At 42.5% G+C, this 13,191-nt stretch overlaps 1 non-coding gene across 1 annotated transcript; it reads left to right on the forward strand.

The window, feature by feature from the left end:
* Positions 1-3,482: 3,482 nt before the first annotated feature.
* Trnaa-ugc lies at positions 3,483-3,556 on the forward strand. The gene has a single exon. It is a non-coding gene; the product is annotated as a tRNA-Ala (tRNA).
* The last annotated feature ends 9,635 nt before the right edge of the window (positions 3,557-13,191 follow it).

Consider the following 13,191-nt stretch of genomic DNA (forward strand, 5'->3'; position numbering starts at 1 on the left):
CATAAGCTATTTACTGCAATAACCATTTTAGTTCTATTCAGTAGGTGCTTAAGAAGGTAGTCCTGAAGGTGTGAAGATAGATGAAATCCAGTTTGGAAGAAACTTACATTTACTATTTAACCACTTTAAAATCACCATGACTTTAGAGCGTTAATGCTAGATAATAAGTACCCAGGGGGAAAACCTGGAGACTGCCCTACCTCAAGATTATAGCACCTTGAACATGTATGTAAATGGCCCAGCCCTTTTATTTTAGGTCTAGGGAAACAACATTGATTGAATTCATTCTGGTGCCTGGTTGTGTACATTCATACTTAATCCTCTGAAGGGCCCTCAACTGGTAGTAGTTTGTCTGATCAAAAAATAATAATTTTGTACAGTGTGTGTGTGTGTGTGTGTGTGTGTGTGTGAGAAAGAGAGAAGGGACAAGCCTAGATACTGAATTTGACACCACATCAAGTTTTTATGTCACTATTTCCTGTGTGGTGCCTTAACTTCCTTATTAAGGCATAAAATTGGGTTATTTATCCTTTGTTTTTCATTTCTGTCATATTTGGAGGTGGTTTTTGTCTTGTTTCCTTTCTGGACTTTGCCCTTTATCAGTTTTTTTCCTTTTGGGAAATCTCAAAAGAAACTCAAGAGAATATTAGTACATGTGGGTCCTGACTCTTCCAATTATGAAAGCAAGTCCAAGGAGATCAACATACTTTCCTAAGGTCCCAGCAACTAGGTAATGTTCCACCTGAAAACTGTACAAGAGAACCAGAAGCAAATGACTCAAAGTCAGTTCTCCACTGGCTAAGTTGAAAGAATTTTTCAATGAAAGTTATTTTACTTTGTGTTACTTAGATTTGGAAAATGAAGTCTTCAGTTCAAATTTCTCTGGTTGGTTGTTTTGTCACTCATGGAGCTGTATTTTGGAGAACCTTTTAAGCAGAAGATAAGTTTGTTGGCTTAGTGGTGTGTAATACACTGGATCTGATGATGTCAAGATAATACTTCAGCTTCCTAGGCAGAGTACCACAAACTGGGTGCTTTAAAACAATGGAAATATATTATTGTCTTAGAGGTGGGGAGACCAGAAGTCTCAAGGTGTCAGCAGGGCCTTGTTGCCTCTGGAATTTGTAGGGAATCCTTGTCTTTCCGTAACTGCTGGTGGATTGCTGGCAATTCCTGGTATTTTTTGGTGTGCAGCTGCATAACTCCATTTTCTGACTTGTCATCAAAGATGTTCTCCCAGGGGCTGGGGCTGTAGCTCAGTGGTAGAGCACCTGCCTCGCACATGTGAGGCACTGGGTTCCATCCTCGGCACCACATAAAATTAAATATATTGTGTCCATCTACAACTAAAGAAAATTTTTAAAAAAGAAAGATGTTCTCCCAGTGTGTTCCTGTCTTCCTCACATGCTTGTATTCTCACTAGAGTACAGTGGGACACACAAACACTTAAATTTGGACAACATAAATGTGCTTGAAACCTCAGGTGTCTTTCTGGCCTCAGTTTCTTTTCTCTCTGGTGTTTTTTAAGGGTATAAGCTCTAATGATCTTCAGAAAATCATGAAATAATTTATTGGCCAGCGTTATTCATTGAACTTGTATTGTGTGCTCTACTTCAAAGGCCTTTGTGTACATGCTCAGTTCTTCAGGGTGCTGAAGAGTATGTTGGCCAGAGTTCTATACCAACCTTCCACAACAGGCTACCTCTGCAATCTTGGGGTGGCGTCCTCATTCCTTAATAGGCACTGTTTTCAAGCATCTTCACAGCTTTGTTAAATACACTGGATGCCTGTTGGTTGTCAGTGACGTACTAGGTATATGAACTTTCAGCTTTACTGCCATAGCTGTGGCCTTAATCTCTCAGTGTTCTCAGGTACATAACCTATCCCACCTATGAGTTGTGGATATATACATATATATATAAAGTGAAATACTCCGGTGGGAAAGAAGTGAGTAGCAGGACAGTCTAATTTTGGAGCTGGAAAGTTCTGATAAAGTGGAACTGGTCTTGTGGATAAGAAAAGCAGCCACACTGAGCAGGCCTATTGCCCTAGATTTTTCAAGGACATAGACACGAAAAGAAAATGACAGTGTAACTTGGGAATGCAAAGTTAAAAAAAAAGAACTATTAAGCAATGATTTTGCTGCTAATTAGCATTTTCTGATGGAATACAGTGGGGAAAAGTCATTCTTTTGAAATAAGTGAAGGAAAATCAGGACCCAGAGAACCAGTACCAAGAGGAAATGCATATTTCTTTTTGGTCAAGAGTTTACTATTGCTGGCCAGGTGCAGTGGCACATGCTTGTAATCCCAGCAACTTAGGAAGCTGAGGTAGGAGGATGGCCAGTTCGAGGCCAGACAGCCTTAGTAATTTAGCAAGACCCCGTCTCAGTAAAAAATAAAAAGGACTGGTGACATAGTTTGGTGGTAGGGCATCCAAGGGTACCACTACCAAAAAAAAGTTAACTTGTCACCTTAAGGATTTGCTGACACCTCTTTTCCCCCAACCTACACATACACCCCAAGTTTTGATTCAGTAAGTCTAAGGCAGGACCCAAATTATCTCAATTTGAATTTCTGGGCTTCAGCCCAATCACTCGTTAAAATCTGTGCCTCCTTCATACTCAGAGAGGGCCTTTTTCTACCTGAAACTACATGGAGCACAAGCACTCTTGTTAACTAGGTTGGTCCTTTAGTTATTGCCCATGTTTAATGTTTTTTATTAAAGTAAAACTCGTTTTATTACAACCCTGACCAGGTAGATTTCATGCTGTGTGAGATGCCAAGGATCTTACAAGATCCTTAAGTTAAAAGAATTGTTTTTTGTTGTTGTTTTGTTTTTGTACTGGGGATAGAAATCAGGACACACTTAACCACTGAGCCACATCCCTGGCCCTTTTAATATTTTATTTAGAGACACGGTTTTCCTAAGTTGCTTAGGACCTTGCTAAATTGCTAAAGCTAGCTATGAACTTGCAATCCTCCTGCCTCAGCCTTCTGAGTTCCTGGAATTACAGGCATTTGCCATTGCACCTGGCAAAAGAATCAATTCTTAAGGTCTTTGGAATGATGGCTGAGGATCTAGCTGGTCCATATCCATTGATATGCGGTCAGAGTTCTGTGTTCAGTATTAATACAAGATAAATGTTGAGGTTGGCCTAAAGTTTGAGGTGGGGAGTAGGCATGTATCCCAACAATAGGCAGGAGGCCCAGAGCCGCAGTTCAGACATCATGCGGGCTAATAGCTGTAAAGGTCATGTGAGTCAAACAAGGGGCACAGTAGTGCTATTGCAAGTTAGAGAATTGGATTCACTCTCTATTCCTATTCACCGGTCTCTCTGGTTTCTAAATTGCTGATATAAGGCAACATAAAATAGAAACAAACCTCCATTTTTTTAAAAGATGAAAGAAATAATATTTAGGTGTTTTTGTATTGTGCTGTGTTGACATGTTTTGTTTGCTTTTAAAAGGTTCAGGGTGGGCTGGAGATGTAGCTCAGTTGGTAGAGTGCTTGCCTTGCATGCACAAGGCCCTGGGTTCAATTCCCAGCACCACAAAAGAAAGAAAAGGTTCAGGGCTATGGGAAAAGGATCAGCTGAAAACTATCTGAGGCCAAAATACAAGTGCTTCTTATAGGGTGACAGAGGGTCTGAAGTTCAAGTTCTTTAAAAAAGAGAAGTAACATTCAAGTCTTTATTGGCCACCTAGGATACTTCAAATCCTGTCTGGTAAGGAAGGATTTGAAGACATAAAAAGAGCTGGCCTTACTTCTCAAATATATGGTCTGGGGAAGAGAATAAATACATGAAATAACTGCATACAGAAACAGTGCCTGTGACACAATAACAACTAAGATTCACCCATCAAATGAAAGTGCAATATGTATAGAGAAATGTCAGAGTTTAGGAACAGAAAAAGAGTAGCCTAGAGAAATGTGTGAAGAAGTAGGGTAACCCAAATATTATAGTATTTTTTTTTAATCACCTGCTAATAAGGAGAGTTCCCTGAAGTTATACAACTTTTTTTGGCACTGGGAATTGAACCTAGGGCACTTTACCAGTGAGCCACATTCCCAGCCCTTTGTATTTTATTTTGAGATAGAGCCTACCTAAGTTGCTTAGGGCCTCACTAAATTGCTGAGACTGGCCTTGAACTTGTGATCCTCCTGCCTCAGCCTCCCAAACCACAGGGATTACTACATGCCTGGCTCACATACATTTTTAATGGTTTAGAATCAGGATTCAAGCACAGGTTGTTTTTACTTGTGTTGGAGATTCTTGCTCTTTCTTTGGGTAGGGCATTGTGTTGTGGCAGAAGCCAGATTCCTTCTAAAGGAATCTGGCTTCCTCGTGGTTTTGGTTAGATAGTTCTTCTCTCTCCCAGGCCTCCTGTAAGTTAGCTTGAGGGTGCTTTATTAGATTCCAGGTCAGCTTTTCTGCTAAGAAGTCTTTGTGGATTGCACTACACTATTGTTTCATACTGTAGCACACCAGGTCATGCCGCTTGCCTTGATAAATGTCTACGCTGACCTTACCTTCTCTTTCTGCCTAGCACATTCCCAATTTATCCTTCAAAGTTTTGTTTCCTTAAAGAACATTTAGCATTATGCTAGCTGGTCATACTTATATTCAGGATTGCCACCAAGATGCAAACCATCTAGTCACCAGATAACTTAATGTCCTGAGAGAAGAGAAAGCATAGAAGTAAACAGAGTATTGTAGCACACAGAGGAGAGCCACACAGCCCAGGGCAGTCAGACTCATGAGGGTTTCCTGGAAATGTTGCTTGAGGTGAGTGTTAAAAGGGGAGTAAAATTTGCTCAAAGAAGTGAGCAGGAAGAATTTTCAAATAAAGAAAAAGCATGTCCTTAGGCATGGAGAGGGAATGGCTAGCTGTTGAATGTTGTGTGAGGAGGGGGGGAAATTATGGGGGTGGAGCAAGTTGTGGAGAGTCCTGTTGGCAGGCAAAACATCTGGAAATGTACCTAGTGAATGAGGCAAAGCCAGGAAAGGCATTTAACCAGAGTGTGAAAAACTCACTTGGATGCCTGGAGGAAACTCACTAGAGGCAAGAAGACTACTATGGGTGGGACTAGTGGCTGAGAGAAGATGGCTGACCCATCTGGGACACTCCCGCCTCCCTCCTTGCAGAAGCTCATCTCTGTTGCCCTCACAGATAATCACACGCTCCGCCTTTTTTTTTTTTTTTTTTTTTTGTGGTACTGGGAGTTGAGCCAAGGTCCTCGTCAAGCACCCCAGCATGGAGCCACACCCCAGTGCCATTTTGCTTCCAGGCTTTCTTCCACACACCCACCATTGCATCTATCAGTGATAATGTGAAAGATTTCAAGTCTGTCCCTCTGTCCCACAGTAGTGAAGAGTTTTTTAAGGATGAAGACTGTGACTTCCTGCTCAAAACATGATATATGTTTAGTAATTTTATTTGCTTAACTGAATAATATCTTGAGCTATAAGATGCTTCTTCAAAGTAGCTGACCTAAGAGTCTTGTATATATAAGGTGCCAAATAAAAGCACATTGATAAAAATGACTGGGGGGGGGGATTTTTCAAAAAGACAAAAGAGACATTTTCTCATTCAAACCTTTTGTAGCCAGCCGAGTTTCTTTAGATACTTCTCTCTTCAAGCTGTTAAGGCAATAAAAATACTCTACCTGGCAGGTTGTTTTAGCTTATGCACAGCAAGCTGGCAGGGAGGTTTGGCTCCCTGCCCCTTCTTGAGTAGCTGCTCACTTAAGTCCTTTTCAGTTCTGGATGCAGATCTGGGAGTGCCCTGGAAGGATCCAGTGCTGTTGGACTTAAAGGAGGAGCTCATCTGTCTTGATGTAGTTGATGGGGAAACTTCAGTCAAAGATAGCTAGGTTTGTACAATTCCCTGTGTGGAAAAAAAATGCCCAAGAAATAGTTTCTTATGAGATTTCATCTTGACATTAGTCTCTCTTAGTCATGGGATGGTTTTGTAAAATTAGATTTTTGGGAGATGATTGTGAGACAGGGACGATTACAGGGTGCGAGGGTAGATGCACTCTCAGGGCTTTAACCCATTGCCTATTTCCCATTAAAAGTACCACAAACCCTAGACAAGCTCAAGCCCTGGATTGTAACAGGGATTAACTTCTTTTGCTAGAAAAACCACCAACTCCTCACTGGGGCCTGCTGATGCCCAAGAGGTAACTGAAGAAGGATCAAAACTGGCATTGCCTTCTCCATTTTGGATCTGTCTCATTTGTCTTAAACTTTGGGTCAGATTCTTGCTCATTTCTGCATATAGACATATTAATTTAAGGAGTGTTTATCTTTAAACTGGTCAAACAAGGTTTATTAGCCCTAAATTTACCTAACCTTTCCCTTTCAAGACTGAGCACACCAAGATAAGAATAACTAAGCTATTTTCAACATTTGCAGGGACACTCAATTGCCAGATTTTACAATGTTCTGTTCCAGACCCCATGAAGGATGCCTAGAAGTCTTCAGTCATTGTCCTACCCTTCCAGAAACAACTGAAGCGACACTGCCCTCCTTCTCAAGCAGGAGCAATTACCCATTCTTCTAAGCAGGAGAATCATCTCATAGGAACCAGATGGCCCCCTCAAGTCATAAGACTTCTCCCTAGCCTACCCCAGCAACCTGTTGAAAGACTTAGTCCTTGTCCAGTGCATGCCTGTAATCCCAGTGGTTCAGGAGGCTGAGGCAGGAAGATCAGGAGTTCATGGCCAGTTTCAGCAATTTAGGGAGGCTGTAAGCAACTTAAGGGGACCCAATATCAAAATAAAATATAAGAAGAGCTGGGGGTTTGGCCCAGTGATTGAGTCCCCCTGGCTTCCATCCCTGGTACCATGAAAAAGACTTATTCTTCCTTTGTTCTAGGAGTGGCATGATCTCCCCCACTTACCCCTTTCCCTGTTTCTCTCTCTCTCTCTCCCTGTCCTTTTCCCTCTTCCTTCCTCTCTTTCTCTCTCTCTTCCTCCTTCAGTCAACATCCCTCCTACCCCGACTAATGAGAGCATTGCCTGTGTGTTCTTACTTTCTGACCTAGTCTCTGTTGTCACTGGGTCAGAAGTTACCCTCTCTGGCATTAGTTGGAGGAATTCTCTAGAGCAGGATCTTACTTCATAATTTGTTCCCTATTGTGCTATTCAAGTTATTTCTGGTTTTCCCCATTTTCAGACCAATAAGCTGTGAGACCTCAAGGTAGAAGGGACTGTACTGTCATGATCATAATTGCCCATCAGCATCTGAAAACCCACTATGCCTCACTGTATGGGTCTTGGTAGGAGAGGGAGCCAGATTCCTCTTGGTTGGCTGCTGGAAGACAGGCTTGAGACCTGGGCTGAGATGACTAACTCATGATGCAAAATCCTGCAGAAATGTTTAGGAATTTGTTCTTGGTGGCCTAGATGGTCCAATGGTGACTTGAAGGTCATGTTCCATAGCAGCAATGCAGGTGGTGATGTCCTTTCATCTGCTTGACATGGCTTTGGCTGAGTCACACTGTCCATTTCCATTGATTTGCAAGGTGCAGTGACACATACCTGTGATCCAGCAACTTGAGAGGCTGAGGTAGGAAGGTCACAAGTTCGAGGTCAACCTCAGCAATTTATCAACACCCTCAACAACTTAGTGAGACCTATCTCAAAATAAAAAGTGCTGGGGATGTAGCTCAGTGGTAGATCACTTGCTTAGAATGCTTGCCTAGCATGCATGGAGTTCTGGGTGAACATTTTTCTTTATTCTTGTTTTCTGCATCTGGCTTTTCAGACTTCTCATCAATTAGGTGAACTACTTGACAGCCAATAAATTCTTTTCCTACTTAGCCTCAGTGGTACCTCTTGTTTTCAACTAAAAGGCTTAACTGATAAAGAATTTGGAAGAGATTCATCCTGCCCTTGACTTCTCAGTCTTCTCTGACATCCTTCCTGCTGCCCAGACAGAATGAGCAGCATCCTTAAAGCTAAAGAAAACTATTGCTAATGTGTCCAGTTCAAAGTGAAGAAGATGCCTCATGGTTTTGGTAGAACATATTACTTTTTCTTTTCCTTTTTTTTTTTTTTTTTGTTACTAGGGATTGAATCCAGAGGGGTTCTACCATTGAGCCACACTCCCAACCCTTTTTATGCTTTGTTTTGAGACTGTGTCTCACTAAGTTGCTCAAACTTGTCATCCTCTTGCTTCAGCCAGGTTGCTGGGATTTCAAGCATGCATCACCATGCCTGGCCATATATTACTTGTTAGGTAGAAATTGGTACTAATAATTTTTTCCTGTCCTTCATGGTTAAAATGAGATAAGATTACACACCCAAGTTAAGTTACTCTGTTTTTTTCTTAAGAAAAATCTCAAGGGCAATTATTTCTCTACCTCTTATCTCTCCCAAAATAGATGTCTCATTCATTTGAATTTTACATTAAATGCTCAACTTGAATACCCTGTTATTGAGGCATTAGAGGTAGCAATTAATGAACAGCTGGCCTCCCAGCGGTTAATTTTTAGTATTTGGGCTCAATGGTCCTGTTACCACCAACTGTTGGATATACACTCATTGGTCAGAAGGCAGTCAAAAGCTAGCCTGTATCCTCTAGGATACATTTTCAGGAGTTGTCTGCAGAGATGTTGTGGTTTAGGCAAAGGTTCCCTGGACTGGAGGTCAGGAGTCCTGGCTTGTCATCACTGCCACAAACACACGTACTTTGGGAAAATAGGAACTCCAGGAAGAAGAAATAATTTTACAAGATGATCCAAAAGTACTTCAAACAGAGTAACTCTGTTTTGCCTTATTTTATGCATTAAGACTGCAAACGATTTCTTTTGGATATAGAAGTGCTATAGCCAAAAATGGCATTAATAAAAAAAAAAAAGTAAGTAAACCCTAAACTCAGGGAATTGAAAACATCACTGAACTTGAAGACAACTACATTCCTTTGTATATTTCAAATTCACACCTTTAGGCTGGGGATATATCTGCAACTTAGTCAGAAAAATAGTAAGGGCTGGGAGATGTAGCTCAGTGGTTAAGCACCCCTGGATCCAATCCCCAGTACCTAGCATATTCAAGGGCCTGGATTCAATTTGCAGTACTGCCAAAAAAGAAAAGGAATGGGGGGAGGAAGAAATTCTAAGCCAGGTTTGGTGGCACACATCTTGTAACCCTAGCAACTCAGGAGGCTCAGTGTTAGACCACCCCTGGTAACACACACACACACACATGAAAGAAAAATAAATAAAAAAGAAATAATTAGGGGACTCCTAAACCGTACAGGAGCAGAGAGAGGCACAACTGGATGGGTGATTCTCCTTGGGATACATGCATAATCTCAGAAGCATGGACACAAGAGTGATTTTTTTTTTCTGCAGTCTAAATTCTAAAATATTTTAATAAACAGGTCTCATTGGTCAGGATTCTTGACCCTGACTTTTTGGCTTCCTATAGGGATGCCATATTAGCTTGTAACCTGCATAGCTTCGGGGACACCTTTCACATTAGCTACAGTGCCCCACCTTGCCCCATTGAACAAGGGAGTCTGCAGCACCAGATATTTCACCTCTGATCCCCTCTTTTCCTTAAGCCAATTTAGCAGTAAATGATCTACTCTTGCATAAGACGAATGGACTTGCCAACACCAGTCTAATCTAAATTTGTTTCCTTGTTTAATAAGCTCATTGAGCACTGATGTGGGCGGAACATCTCCTCTCTCCTTCTAAATCAACATCTCTGGAAAATTTCTGAGCCATGTCAAAGATATAAAAGCTACCTCCCTAAGATCCTGACACTTTTTTTGTTCAGAGCCTTCTTGCTAGGACTTTGCTGATTTTCTTGTGGATCCCCAGTGTCTCAGCTTATGACATAGGAGAGGCTCTCTGACAGTGGGCAGGACAGGAAGAGAAGGGGAAGGAGGCCAGACACACAGTTACCTGTCTATACACACAGTTGGCAAAAGGTTAGAGGTTAAATGGCTGAGGTAAGGTGAGAGTTGCACATTACTTGTGGATTTTATTGTTCTCCTTTAAACAAGAATAAACTGAAATTTGCCAAAAAGCAAAGTGCAAATCATTCAAAATTGTTAACCAGTTATTTTATATTCATGGGACAGATTCACCAAATAAGACCCCTTAAATGCAGTCAGTCCTAGCCAGACGTGGTGGTGCACACCTGTAATCCCAGATAATCAGGAGGCTGAGGCAGGAGGCCAGCCTCAACCTCTTAGCAAGACTTTAAGCAACTTAGTCAGAAAAATAGTAAGGGCTGGGAGAGGTATCTCAGTGGTTAAGCACCCCTGGATCCAATCCCCAGTACCAAAAAAGAAAAAAAAAAAAGTGCATATAAACACAATGGAGTATTATTCAGCCATAAAGAATGAAATCATGCCCTTTATAGGAAAATTGATGAAATGGGGGAATATCTTGTTAACTGAAGTCAGACAGACACAGGAGGACAAGTATTGTCTGTGTACTTTCTTATGTGGAAAAAATAAAATAAAAAATATGACCTGAAAATAGAAGAGGGACTTTTCAGGGAAGAGGAAGCAGGGGTGGGGGGCTGGGGGTTTAGTTAGTAGGGAGGATGGATATGAACAAAGCACACAGTACATGCACGCATGGAAATGACTCATTGAAACCCATTAATTTGTACAATTAATATGCATTTATCATTATTTTTACAAAATTTATTTCAGGGCTAAGTTGTAAGAGCTTCCCTAGCATGTATGAGGCCCTTGGTTAGACCCCAAGCACCACACACACACACAATCATTACAGATGTGAAGATGAACCTAGGATCTAGATGACATGTTTATGGATTTTTTTATTCAGATGACAATGGCTGTGTAAGAAATTAGCCCTAATTTAAGAGTTTAAAACAACAAACATTTCTTATCTCCTACAGTTTCTCAGGGTCAGGCTTTGGGTTTGGGGGCTATTGTGATCTCAACACTTGCCTGGAGCTAGAGAATTTCTTCCAAACTCATGGTCTTCTGTTCATATCAGCCTCTCCACAGGTTTCTCATGACATGAACGTTGGCTTCTCCAGTCTGTGTAATCTGAAAAAAACAAGTCAAGCCAGAGGACACCTGACATGGAAGACACAGTCTTATAACCTAATCTTGGAAGTGAGATGCCATTCTACTGTGCGTGTGACCTATGGGTCACACAGACCAACTGTGCTCTAGCGTGGAAGGGGACTGACTATACAAAGGCTGGGTTATCTTGGAGACTGTCACATAAGTTATGAAATCTCTGAGGTATTTATATTCTGTTGGAAAAATGTTAAAGAATGATGTGACCATTTAATTAAGTGTATTTAGATTATGCTGGAAAATACATGTTTTGCAACAACTTACACTTATGGTGAAAAATTTTTAAAAATCTATCTAAGGGGTATTTTTTTAAATTGGATTTACCTAAGCCTGTGCATCCTAGGCAAGCCCTTTACCACTGAACTATATCCCCAGCCTGTGGGCACATATTTAAAAAAAAAAATTCTTTTCATAGTAAAAGAATGTTTGAAAACCAGTGACTTAGACTGCCAGTTAACTCTACCAGTCGTCTTTATTAGTATGTCCTTCTTAACATGTTTCTCTAGGTCATTTTTTTTTTAACTTGTAGATGGACACAATAACTTTATTTTATTTACTTATATGTAGTACTGAGGATCCAACCAAGCACCTCACACATGCTAGGCAAATGCTCTTCCACTGAGCCACAACCCCAGTCTCCTCTGGCTCTTGAACTCCCTCATATGGTTCTCTTTCATCTTAAAGGCCAAAACCATTGATAAAGATGAGCTTCAAACTGGAATCACAATTTGGGTCCTGGTTTGTGAATGGGAAAGAGTACCTGAAATTCAGATTGCTCCTGAAAATCTGGGGCTTCTGATTATGAGAAAATGAATTAGGTTTTATCCCCACCCTGGATACTGGGAACACTGGGTGATGTACCGAGCTACATCTCAACCCCTTTGTCTTTTTTATTTTGAAATGGGGATTTGCTAAATTTCCCATGCTGGCCTAGCAGTCAAGACCCTCCTGCCTCAGCCTCCTGAGTTGCTAGGATTGCAGGGATTCACCCCCAGCCCACTCTTTGCAGGTGGAAAAAGTTTGGCCCTATTTGGATAAACTTTAGTCAAAGTAAAACAATAATTAGCCCCAGGACTGTAGCACAAACTTGTAGTCCCAGCTGCTAGGGAGACAGAGGAAAGAGAATCATAAGTTGAAGGCCAGCTTGGGCTATTTAGGCCGACATCATCTCAAAATAAAATAAGGCTGGGGGTTTTACTCAGTGGTACAGTACTTGCCTAGTATGTACAAAGCACTGGATTTGATCACCAGTACCTCAATAAAACAAAAACTTATATCCAACCTTTTTGGAATGCTTTATTCAGCTACATAAACACTAAACTTCACAGAGGTAAAATTCTGCAAAGGATTGCAAATTGCCCGTCCAAGCTAAATGTATCAAGTAGAGGACTTAACTATACAAACTTTGTGGATGGATTCTGACTCCTGGAGTCAGAGGTAAGGAGTCGGGTCTTAGGATTCTAGCTCCTGAAAATGCTGTAGACCCTTGCCTGAGCAAAAGCGCACCGCACTCATTATTGTCCCCAAGCCCTTTTTTTGTGACAGCGGAGGCGCGGAGGTATGGGCACCAAAGAGTGGGCTGGTGGTCAATGCCAGGCGCGGCCTTGGTCCCTAGGGGCACTGCGGCTGGCCTCATGCCTCCGCCTCCCACCCGAGCACGCGCGCAGAGCCTGCGGCGTCCAGCCAGCTGCGTCCTGTCGGCCTCTGATGGACTTCACAGCTCCTTTAACCGAAGGACTGACAGGAGTCCTAACTGCTCGTGGGCAGCACGGAGAAGGCGGCGTCCGCACGCGCCTCAGGGCGTGCTCGCGAACTTCTGCCTTCCTTCTCCGCGGTCGCTCGGACACGGTGCTGGGTCGAGTCAGGGCATCGCGGGCCGAGGCCAGGCAAGCGCCGGTAGAGCTCGGACCAGACGCACTACGCAGGCCGCGAGCAGAGAAAGAAGGCGGCGGGCGGGCTAAGGGCCCGACGCGTCCGCGCGGAGAGGGGCGGGGCGAGCCGGGCCTCCCAGCATGCCGCGCGGCGCCGGCTTCCGGCTGTGGGCGGTGCGGGGGTCGGCGGCTGCCGGAAGCAGGCAGAGCCGGCGCTCGGAGCGCCGCCTGCACTTC

This window comes from Marmota marmota, unplaced genomic scaffold, assembly GCF_001458135.2.
Source record: "Marmota marmota marmota unplaced genomic scaffold, marMar, whole genome shotgun sequence".
NCBI lineage: Eukaryota > Metazoa > Chordata > Mammalia > Rodentia > Sciuridae > Marmota > Marmota marmota.